The 11,423-nt window shown below is 39.9% G+C and overlaps 1 protein-coding gene across 1 annotated transcript in view; it reads left to right on the top strand.

Annotated features, from left to right (window-relative positions):
• Window positions 1-900: 900 nt before the first annotated feature.
• Window positions 901-11,423, top strand: part of flrt1a (fibronectin leucine rich transmembrane protein 1a) — a 35,907-nt gene continuing 25,384 nt past the window's right edge. The window contains 1 exon segment of the mRNA XM_029448918.1: window positions 901-1,158. The gene's annotated coding sequence lies outside the window, so the exon portion shown is untranslated.

The raw sequence follows: 11,423 nt of genomic DNA, 5'->3' as shown, positions 1-11,423 counted from the left end.
GGTAGGTAGGTAGATAGATAGATAGATAGATAGATAGATAGATAGATAGATAGATAGATAGATAGATAGATAGATAGGTAGGTAGGTAGATAGATAGATAGATAGATAGATAGATAGATAGATAGATAGGTAGGTAGGTAGGTAGATAGATAGATAGATAGATAGATAGATAGATAGATAGATAGATAGATAGATAGATAGATAGATAGATAGATAGATAGATAGATAGAGTTGACTTTACATTTGCTTGATTATCAATGATCTGTACAGCTTATTTTTTGATAAGTTCACAGTACATTTAAAACACACGAAGCAGCTGAGTGAAAGAGAGACTTGGGAAATATGCTTGGGAAAGCCTTTCCTCTATATGTCCTTTGAATAACGGAGAGACATCACCGTTATTCAAAGGACATATAGAGGAAAGGCTTTCACAAATGTGCAGCCTCCTCCTCCCTCTCCTTTAATCCTCTCCATCCTTTACGCCTCAGTCTTTCTCTCCTGTGCTGCTCCTCTTCTCCAGCCTCAGCCGGCACATCGGAGAGATTTTTTTTCTCTCTCTCTTTCAGAAAATAAAAGACGTTTCAGCGTCTCGGGGGCAATTTATTCAGTGCAAATAGCGCATATAGTTGAGAGCCAGCAGATTGTTTTTCTTTCTTTTTTTACAAAGGTGCACGGATGAGCAAGCACGGACCGGTCCGGTGACTAATTGCCATAATAAGGCGCGCAAGTTCGCCACCGACTCGGGCACGTTTTATTTCTCCGTATTACCATGTAGCCAGTGCCGCAGCGGGGAGATAATCGGGCGGAGGGAGCAGTTACAGAGAGGAGACACAGAGAGAGGGAGAGAGAGGGGGGGCGAGAGAGAGGGAGAGAGAGGGAGAGAGAGAGAGAGAGAGAGAGAGAGAGAGAGAGAGAGAGAGAGAAGGAGCTGGCAGCACATGATCACACAGGCTATCCAGTCACTGATCAACTGGAGCATTCATAATTGCGCTGGCGACAACATATGGGAATACAACAAGGCAAGATAGTGGTCACACCTGCTTCTGGAGGACACCGGAGGACCCTTGAGGGGGAAAAAGGGCGGCCAAAATCTGAGGGACTTTGCATCAAACAGAGCCGAGAGAAAGCGTGGCATCCGACCGAAGCACCATCCGGTAGGTGAGCCTTGATTGATGTGCACGGACTGCCAATATGCCGTTCATCATCCGATCTGTCCAAAAAGGAAAGAAAAATCACACCATCAGTGTGTTATCGCGCGTTATTATGCCCCCAACAAGTATTTGACACATATTTGTCTTCTGTTTGAGGCTCGGTGCAAGAAATAATCAGGTCTGTCTGTGAAACAATACAATCGCCTCTTTGCAAATGCCAAACCGCTTGATTGAGGATACGTGTGTCAGTGAATAGCTGGCAGTCACATATATAAGCAGTGGATTCTGGTTCAAAGGCCCAGTTTGGATATAAATCCAAACAAAGGAGAAGAGACAATTATTACAGTTATCTACATTATGCTGTGATGGGCATGCGAGACCATAAAACAGCATATTGAAGCAACAACATGTAAGTTTCCTATTGTAATATTTCTAACACATTTGCCTTTGGTAATGTGTATTTAATGTCTGCATTTTAGTTACAATTAGGAGAGGGACAATCAAGACAATGCTTTCACGAATTGGTCACAATCAGAATGTACTCCAATGATATACAGTATAGCCCACTATTATTTTTTAGGGCTGAATGAGCATTGTAAAGTTGGTGAGTTCTGGATAACCTGAACACGCACACACACCCCACCCCCACTGCCGGGTTCCCATTGACTTATCTGACTTGTGGACAGAATGACTGCATATATTACTCCTGCAGCAGTGCCTCCCACCATGAATGCCCATTAAATTGCCATTAACTTGGTAAAACAGTTGGATGTACACCATGTGCAGTAAATCTAAACATGTAAAAATAGAAAGATATTGTGCTTCAGAACATCAGCCAGGGAAGTGCTCATGTGTGTCTACACAGCTCGCTTCATGCACTCGCCAAGCTGATCTGGAATTAAAATGGAAAACGGGTACGATTTTAATAGTTTTGCAGCATCTTGTTATGTGACAAAAATCTAAATGTTCTGTCAACATCAACAAAAGCTCTTTTCAACACCACATTTCAAACATTGGTGTCTGATTATAGTATTTTGGGAGATGATGTCGACCAATGCAACTCATTAAATAATCCCATGTGCTAAAAATCCGGATGAAGGTAGATGTGTCTTGAGAAACCTCATATGGAGATACTTCACAGAGGCGAAACAGAACAGGGTGATGAGCACTCATATGAATAAGGAACTGCAGAGGCTTGAGACATACCTGCTGCAATAACTTGATCTAAACTGTGCACATGGCACACGGGCGTTAGACAAACAGATGGCATCTCCAGAGGAATTCATCTTGTGAAAGTTGGAAGAGATATTCATGGTTGGACTGCCCTCTGACTCGCTGGAACCGAGGCCCGCGTCTGGCAGTAATGATGGCAGTCTTTGTGAATGGCCTTCGCTGATTACATCGCTCACTTTTATGACTTACCCATACCTTTTAAGAAAAGAAAAAGAAATCCCTGTAGTTGCACTGTAACTGTGATACTGCTGCTGCAGAGTGTTGCTGACTTGATGTGCATAGCTTAATTATATATCATTACATATGCGAGAAATGGTGATTTGCGATTGGATGAATAGCTCAGGCACAATGCAGCCTCCGCCAGTGCTATTAGATCAGTAACACGGCTATTGAATATTGATAATTCAACATGATAATTTATTGTCAAGATATCGTGATACACAATTACGTCTTAACATACTAACACACATTTCTCAGAAGATCTGATGTGAAATACTGTAATGGAAATATCATTTGAAGATTGTGGTTTTGTTTTTACATCATCACATTAATTATTTGTCTACAATTTCACTCGAAACTGCTAATTTTGCTCTTAAGTTCTTAATGAAATGAGAGATTGCTCAGTAGCTTTCATTTCTCAAGTATTGAATTCACACTGGATTACAGAAATAGGTTTTATCATGTGGTTATTTCAGACAATTTTCTTTATTGAAATACCAGAAAAAATGCAATATCGTTTGTTTGTGTTGCTGTTGTTCCAGCTCTTTCACAGTGTAGCCAAGGACGCACACATGTATATGGCTGCACCACAGAGCTGCCTTGCTGATTACTTCATTTCATCAAAGAAAAAATATTTAAAATTGGTATAATGTCAGAAGATTAATGTCTTTAGTAAGCTGCGATGTAAAAAGCAGGATAATGCATAGGCAGCCATTCATTTTTGCGCTTCATCTTACTTTCAACACTGACCACCTCACTGTCACTGTAGCAGATCAGTTGATCAGCCAGTCCCAAAACATTAGGGCACGTTTCCATTGGCTGTAAATGCAAGGTAACGTTACTCACTGACATTTGTCTTTTTCGTGTTATTGACGTTCATTTGGTGTCCAGATCATTTTGTCCTGATCACACGTCACAGAACGTCAACTACGGATGTTTTACAAGAAGAAGTAATTCAAAACAAGCAAGAAAATGGTGCATCAAAGGACTCAGTGTTGCCACAAAACAGATTCAGATAGAAATAAAGGCAGTGCCCTCAGCTACAGTGCTTTTTGCTCACACTGGGAATATGTGCACTTCCTGTCCATAAAACATAACAGCATAGCCATTATATTCATGACAGCACAGTCATTATAGGAGCGACAGCCTTCCCGCTACCCATTGTTGCCATTACAGCTGAAAAATTGATGGCTTGCTGTGTCTGTGGTGGGCAGTCAGTGGAAACCTGTCAGAAGAGACTGGAGGTGGACTGAGAAACAGGATTAAAGGAACTCATGAAAAAAAGAGTCAGATTGATTTGGACGGAAAGCACCTATACTTACTATCGACTCGTATCGTTAATTGCATGTCATTCCAAAAATCCTGCAGTGTTATTTTCGGTTCCAAAGTGGTGAAACAACACTGATTAAGGAGAAGCATGAGTACTCATTAGCACTGCTCATTAGCAGTATGGGACATTTATGAGCATGTATTCAAATGATAGGTACACAATAAGTGCGTATAGCGGGACAGCTTTTTGAGAAAATTGAGTATGAAAAATAAATGATCTTTTCTGCCATAAAAGAAAGTTGCAGCTTTTCGGCAACCTTTCAGCCTTCTTTTAGAGATCTAATTTCTGCAAAATGCCTGTGGGTATACACCCGTTTTTAAGGGATTTGTCATATTTTAACTGCATTTTGCATCCAACTCTTTTTGTTGTTTTAAAAAAAGCCGTTTTTGAGCCACTTGCAGCAGCAGGAACAGAAACACAGTTCCTCTCTTCTCCACGGAGAGCACTAGAGGGGAGGAAGCAAAGCAAAGCAAAGCAAAGCAAAGGCAAAGGAAAGGAAAGGAAAGGAAAGGAAAGGCAGGGCTTTCTGGAACCAGTGTGGCCTTTGGTGTTGGTGCCATTGCCACAGGCCTGAGCTGAGCTGGACAGCCTCTTTCTTGGGCCATGACCTCAAAATAATTAGTTGTACATTTGCAGGGTAAACAGCACGTTGAACCACTGCTGACAAAACTGAGATTCATTGGAGCAGTGTTAGTCAGCTGGCTGAGAGACAAGAAAGGGGCAGCTTGTGACAGGATGTGTCTCTCTACCACCAGCTAATGAAGCATCTCTATAGCCCAGTCTTACTGGAGCTCAGTCTCCTCTCACAACATCCAGCTTTCTCTTCTGCATGCTGTGAATTCTTTCAATCTGATGATTAATATCTATTAATTTATATGTAAATGAAGGTATTTGTGAGACTTTTTGAGCAGCCATTAGTGTATTTCATTGGAGAAGAGTTGGCAACACTGTCTTTCGTGGATTTATCCAGACATTTATTGTAAACTTCCTGCCATCCTGTGCAGCAGACGCCCGAGTTTTATGAGTGCTATTTATTTGCCAGAGCGGGAACGGCGATATCAGCACATGCGCTCCAAACCGAAATCCTTCCAAGGCAAATAAAATAAATGAGAACACTTCCAATTGTGTCCTAATTGGTGTTGATTGTTGTAATTCACAGTATGAAATATGATATACAAATGAATCATTATTAACTAACAGAAAGGTATAACTATTATAACAATATGTGGTCATTTTTGTATATAGTATGTAGATAGCAGGTTTGGTAAAAATAAAGAAAATATTTTTTACAACAACTCAGACCCACAGCAACTAAAGCCACCAGTTATCCATTTCTGCAGACTAGCATGTCATTTAGCAGCCACCTAGGCCACCCAAGCTGTGATGCAGGAAATGGACATTGAAACATGTCACTTTACATGTCATTTCCAAATATCAAAATGTAATTAAGTCAAGCACTGAACGCATGCAAATAGACCATAATGACCATAAGCATTATACCTATTACACAGTGCATGGTGTTCATTAGTGCTGATGCTGTGAAAAGTCACACTCACCTGTCAGTTTTGACATGAAAAGAGACAGCGTATGTCTTTTGAGTCAATCGTCACATCCCTTACACAAAACACTCATAGTCCATATTTATTTGCACACACTGAGGTAGATGTTCATAAACATTATCCTTATTTTATCATCATTACGATGTCACCGTGAAGAACAGTAAATACCAAAGCTTGTCAAGATAATAACTCCCCACCCTAAACATAACATCAGCTCACATCAGGCTTCCATGGAGGTTGATTTAGCAATACATGCTGACTACTGACACCAAGTTTTGCAGTTGAGAATGCGTGAAACTATTTAGCAACAGAGAAGAACAGAGAAGTTGAAACAGTTAACATGGAAGTCATGGATAGATATAAATAGTTTGCTAAAAGCAATGGATAAACGGTTAGTATAAATAGCTCACATTAATGAATAAACGGCTGATTTTATAACCGAAATGAAGAGATAATCGGATGAAATAGACACAAACACATTTGGAAAATGAGAGGAAGTACTTGAGATCATCTGGTTGGGCAATACTGGATGATAACCGCAGTGTTGTACAGCCATCCCTGAAGTACAGAGACACTCCTATAGATCACATCACAGGCTTTAGTAAATGTTAGTGGTCGGCCGATATGGGTTTGTCAATGGCCGATATATTGTTGCTGTTGTTTTCAACATTTACTTGACACTGTTATTGTCTGCAATGTCTCTGTCTGCTTAAGTAGATCTGCACTTTGCCTTCAGGGCACTTGTTTAAAAAAATGTTTTATGTCCACAGATAATCCAAAAGCTACATTTATGAATGATAAACAAATAGTTGTAGTCCACTCAACAACAACATTTATCAGCAGACTAGCAGCATCTCTTCGTTTCTGAGAGACTAACTTGCCTAAATACAAAAATAAATAAACAAAGTTAGTTTTCGTGGCCTTGCCTGTGAAATGCTGTAATAAATAAATAATCGGCCTCGTGAGAGCAGTTATTGGCTGATGCCGATTATCTCAAATGCCATTAATTGGCCTGAATAATCCATCACAAATACATCATGCACAAGAAGTTGTGAGGTTCAAGCTCTGGTTCTGATATTGAATCTAAGACGATGTCATGATATGAGTAAAAAGAGCAGACAGGCACTGCTCTCACTCCTCTGCTGAGCTTCAGCCTTGCTGTGTGTGCAGTGCATATCTTTCCCTGATTACATCAGCTGTGCTGCTGATATAACCATTTACTGTGGTTCCAGTTTAAAGAAACACAGCTTCCTGCATTCATTTTGTCTTTCTGACTATTGTGAATGTCTGCCGTTTTTACAGGAAAAAAAAACTTGATGTCTCAGTCTTTCCAAAACAGACGGTTTAACGCTGTGAGGAACTGAGTAGCTGTACTTGGGCTGTGCATGCAGAGTGACCAGTTCATCCTCAGATGAAAGCTCTGTGCAGATCAAAGCTGTGTGAGGATGTGGGGGTCGTTGTTGCATGGACGCAGTCCAATATGTGGCTTACTTTTAAAAGTGGTATCCCAGTCTGTGAATTGAGTGTGGAATAACAATAGTTGTGGGAACAGACATCAATAGCTTGCAGCTGCTTGTGAGAGCGTACTGAGCTGGAATGAAATCACAATTATTCTGTCTCAAAGAGCCTATGTGTTGCTCGACCACAGGCAATATTATTTCCTCCTTCATACATTACACCCTGCCATGATGAAAGACTGGAAAAGCAAACTACGTCCTCACTCAATTTTCATTTGTCCTTCATTTTAGGAACCGTCTCTGGGTACATTGATGCAGGAGATGTAACGTTGATCATATTCAACGCGGTAAATCAAACCTTCTGCCTGCCTGCTGGTGCATGGTTTTCCCATTGGAAATATGTTCTTCTGGCATGTGAACTTAATTTGCTCTGTCCTACGCATTCTCTGAGCTTTTTCTGCCCCCATCGACATCTGTTAAATATGTAGCTCATATCCGTTTTTAATACAACACCACTACTGAATGTAAAAATATGCTTTATCTAAGTATTATAAGAGCAATATCTCTTTGACAATGCAGTCTCATGCAGCCTTGAAAGAAATGCGTAATTTAACCTTGTACATGTACCAGATTAGTGAATATTCATGTGTTATTGGTTGTGTGACACGGGAGAGACTGCTGGAGATTGAGGTTAACAATGCTGGTAAATATTATTTGCATGAATGATTTGGAAAATCAGAATAGTAATAGTAAAAACAAACATTCGAAAGCTAAATTGTCCGAATATAGTATTGACATTTGTAGACGGTAAAAGCGTTTAAATCCAGCACAAGTCAGAGAATGTGTCTCCCAGTGATTTAGTGATCTGTTAAACCCCCTTGTACTCTGTAAATCACGCAAATCAGCGTCTCATGAAAAGCCTAAGCATTCATGCTTGGTTTTGCTTGTTAGTAATAGAGCTGTATCTGACATGTGTCGACAAAATATTCACACAAATTCCAGCATTGTCCGAATCACTCCAGCTGAAGAGTGCAGCTCAGTTGCTTTGTACGGGCCAAATGTATTAAATATTAAGATGCAATATGAGCAAGTTGTATGCATGTGCATGCGTGTAACATGAAAGGCTTTGGGAAATCTGTAAATCTGCTGCAGCAGCAAAGAATATCAAGTAAGTTCATGTCAGATCCAATGTACAGTATGTGCTGATATAGTATTTTCAACCCACACATGCTTCTCACACTTTATTAAAGAGAGTTACTAAACTGAAATTATTTCTGAGAGAAGTCATGATATTAGATTGTGTACAGTGTGTTGTAGGGCTCCAACTATTGATTATTTTTATTAATCTGCTGATTATGTTCTCGATTTATCAATAAATCGTCTATATATATATATATGGTCTATAAAATGTCAGAAAATAGTAAAGAAATGTCCATCCCAGTTTGTCAAAGTCCAAAGTGATGTATTTAAATGTCTTGTTTTGTCAGAAACCCAAAGATATTCAGTTTAATATGATATAATACAGAGAAAATCAGAAAATCTCCAGTACTTTCTGTTGAAAAATTACTTAAAAGTTAATCGAAATAGTTGCCGATTATTTTTCTGTCTCGACTCATCGACTTGTAGACTAATTGTTGCTGCTCTAGCATGTTGTGTAGTACAGCCAGCTCCATAAGGGGTTAACAACTAGTCTTCTTGCTTCATACACGAATAGAAAAACAAGCTTTTGTGAAAACGGACTGTTGATTTTTCTGCTGTTTAGTGATTGTAGTTCACTCGTGTTTGGATCATAACGGGGACAGCACACCTCTAACAATCTGAATGACTCCACCTGCGTCACTGGAATACAATAGTAATGAAATTATAAACTTCATTTGTGCAGCACAAAGTCTTTTTCAATAAGAGAAAATAGACGTAATGAACCTCCCTAGCATCAGGGCGAGACCTTTCACATCACATTTTCCCTCGTATTAAATGAAAAGCATACATAAAGAACCACATGTTGTATATGGTTGTTGTTGTGGTAAACTCAAAAGTGCACTCATTTGGACTAATGCATGTTCATAAGCATGAAAAAAGCTCAATCATATTTCCTTTCCATATCACGCTCACTCTCCCTTTCTTCCCCTTCAGCATTGTTTCCTCTTCTCTGATGTCGACCACTCTTCTTTCAGGCTGCCATGTTTTTTGTTATCATCAGAGAGACAAATGAGAAACAAGAGAGAAAGAAAGCCTCGGGGCTTGTGTCCTTACATCACCACCACTCCCTTTATCCCTCCCACCCTCTACCTCCCTCTCGTTCTCTATCCCCCATCTTTCTGTGTCTTCCTGAGTGACAGCTGGCAGCCAGTAGGGTACAGTGGGCATGCCAACCCAAGTGCAGATATTTGCCAACTGACTTGAGAAAACACACATTTGAACGTGACTCCTGCGTGCTGTAGCTCCACATCTCCTATTGCTGCTCTTTTCTGGATACACAGGCAGCACACTCGCGGCCCTGCAGAGCTGCGTGGCCATTAAAACATGCAACGGTACGTTCACTAAAGGATTGTAAATGAATCCAGGGGGGACAGGATCGAGGCAGAGGCCATGCCAGTAGCTGCCATAAAATCAACCGTTGAAAGCAGCAGCGCGTGGAAAGGAATTGATTAAAAACAAAAAAAAAACAATTACACGTGGGCTGATTTGAAATTTAGATTGATTTTTTTTATAAAGATGAAGATAGATTGACATCCTAAAATTCATTCCTTATATCATGAAGATGTTTGTGTTTGTTTTTTTCTGGAAGGCTGCTATGATTAGTTTCTTTTTTATTTCACTGGAGGAATAATTAAGCTCCGCTTTGTTGCTCATACGGCTTTATATCTCCATTTCTCTTTCCCTTAAAAAAAAGAAAAGAAAGTGCTTTGCCTTTAAATTCAGGATCTTCATAGCACACAGCAAAATGAAGACATCTCCTGTAATGACTCCGCAATATGCAAATAGCACTTTTTATTATACAAACACATATGTGAAAAACTCAGCTCCACACTACAGACAGCACAGCTGAGTCTTGATAATGTGAATGTTAAAAACAGGAGCAGCAGTTATTATAGTTATTCTAATTCCCACAATTTTCTCATTTTCACTCCTTCACTCTAAATGGGAAGTGACATTTGGGTCAGGTCCTCTGGTTGATGTCGACTGAACAGCAGCTCTGAAAAATCAAAGAACTGATTAATGTTTTGTGGACGCTGGATTGCAGAATTTTACAACAATTTATGGAGGTGCAGTAGTTGCAAAGAGAAAATTAAAAGACACAGGATTACATAAAGCGTACATAGAGTAAAAGAAGATGTGTGCCATATATTGGTATGCTCCACACACACTCAATATCTATGTGTAATCTGGGATTATTGTAGTGCAGAAGGAGGGCATGTCCAGCACTTCATGCTACGAAGAAATGCACAAAATAGACAAAACACAAGGCTCAGACTTGAACCTTAAGGGATAAAGCAAGAGAGGCGGTAATGAAAAATCAGGAATACAGGGATTTGTTGTTTTGCTTTGATGGAGGAGAGAGACAGAGAGAGAATCAGAGTCTGAGACAGAAACACCAGCAACAATAATCTCCTGGAAACATGAAACATTTCTATAAAATCTCATATCTGTGTGAATGTTGCTCTTAGCGATAGTTAAAGGTGTTAACATCCAGTATTCTAACACTGATTGTTACCATTGCTACAATAACAGCTGAGATATTTGTTTAACTGCCAACACAAACAGGGCAGCCACCACAAAGCCTTTACACGACATGTGTCTCTGTATTTCACTAGATTGGTAGTGGTCGGTGGCACAGGACAGGATGAGAGCGCGTCTAAATGAGGTGGAGTTTTCTGTTTTTCTTCGATAGTAAAGTGAAAATCTTGAGTTTTTGGGAAGTGCATTTTTTCACAATTTACTGACGTTTTATTGAGCAATTCATTAATATTTCAAACAAGAAACGAATCAATAGATTATGAAAATAATTGCTTGAGCCCTAATCTCTAACCTTCATTAAAGTGACAGACAACCATGAAACGCTTTGGGAGCACAAGAGGTCACATTTCCACCAGTTTCCCTTCATCTATGTGTATTTCTTATTTTTCTTTATCCCCCCACCTTTCCCAGCGTTTGTTTTATTTTTTTTACAGACGAGGTAAGAAGGAGGGATGTTGTGAACCAAATCCGGAGTGATGCATTTTCTGCCTGCACTGGTTGAGCGCGTCAGCCTGCAGAAGCTGCTCCGCCCTTTAGTCATTTAAGTCACACTTAGGTTTCAGTGGTCATTGGAATTCCTTTTTACGAGCCCACTGATCAATCAATCCTATAATTCAATCCCCCGGTCAAACATGTTTAAATGAATAATTCACAAACTGTGACAGAAATGGCTCATAAGCAGGGGCACTGCCCTTATACTGCAAGGAGACCTACAAGGAATCGCTGCAAAATGAAA

The sequence above is a fragment of the Cottoperca gobio genome, chromosome 14 (assembly GCF_900634415.1).
Source record: "Cottoperca gobio chromosome 14, fCotGob3.1, whole genome shotgun sequence".
NCBI classification, from domain to species: domain Eukaryota; kingdom Metazoa; phylum Chordata; class Actinopteri; order Perciformes; family Bovichtidae; genus Cottoperca; species Cottoperca gobio.
Note: the sequence above shows the minus strand (reverse complement) of the source record. Positions and strands in the feature narration are given on the sequence as shown.